Source organism: Herpailurus yagouaroundi, unplaced genomic scaffold, assembly GCF_014898765.1.
Source record: "Herpailurus yagouaroundi ecotype Mexico unplaced genomic scaffold, PumYag 159, whole genome shotgun sequence".
Taxonomy (NCBI): Eukaryota; Metazoa; Chordata; class Mammalia; order Carnivora; family Felidae; genus Herpailurus; species Herpailurus yagouaroundi.
The window spans coordinates 83,045,872-83,046,726 of NW_024412400.1; the positions used below are offsets into that span (position 1 = coordinate 83,045,872).

An 855-nucleotide genomic window follows, 5' to 3' on the forward strand; every position below is an offset into this window, starting at 1 on the left:
TCATAAGTAGAGCTTATTGAATGTCTGCTATGAGATTAAGTTTAGACTGTAGCATCAAAGAGGGGAGGACTTGGAATGAACACACACATGGCAGATTGTTCAGGGATATCTTGTCCTGGGTCATGATGTCAAAGCTGGCTTGCTTTTGGTTTGTGACAGACAACCTGAGATAGCCTGAGGAATCAGTGTCTGTTATTTCTTCCGTATGAAACAGAAATATTACATGGGGTGGGTCTATATTACAAAGCATAATGGGATGCTCACAGGTAGGTAATTGTCAGCAACAAACTTCACACTATTATTGTGAGTATAGTGGAATGAATGCTGGACTAGCATTTTTAAAAAAGGCAGTTGAATGACAGCTTCAGCTTAAGTTTGAAGGATGGAGTGCTCGCTTCGGCAGCACATATACTAAAATTGGAAAGATACAGAGAAGATTAGCATGGCCCCTGCGCAAGGATGACACGAAAATTCGTGAAGCGTTCCATATTTTTGAGAGTGAGGGGATGGAGAACTATTTATCATGCTACTGGAAGCCAAAAGAAAGATGGAGTAGCCATACTTATATCAGACAAACTAGACTTTAAATTAAAGGCTGTAACAAGAGATGAAGAAGGACATTATATAATAGTGACAGGGTCTATCCATCAGGAAGAGCTAACAATTATAAATGTCTATGCGCCGAATACCGGAGCGCCCAAATATATAAAACAATTACTCATAAACATAAGCAACCTTATTGATAAGAATGTGGTAATTGCAGGGGACTTTAACACCCCACTTACAGAAATGGATAGATCATCTAGACACACGGTCAATAAAGAAACAAGGGCCCTGAATGAGACATTGGATCAG

At 39.6% G+C, this 855-nt stretch overlaps 1 non-coding gene across 1 annotated transcript; it reads left to right on the top strand.

Moving 5' to 3' along the window:
- Positions 1 to 387: 387 nt before the first annotated feature.
- On the top strand, positions 388 to 494 carry LOC121034298 (U6 spliceosomal RNA). Its single transcript, XR_005792366.1, has one exon. It is a non-coding gene; the product is annotated as a U6 spliceosomal RNA (small nuclear RNA).
- The last annotated feature ends 361 nt before the right edge of the window (positions 495 to 855 follow it).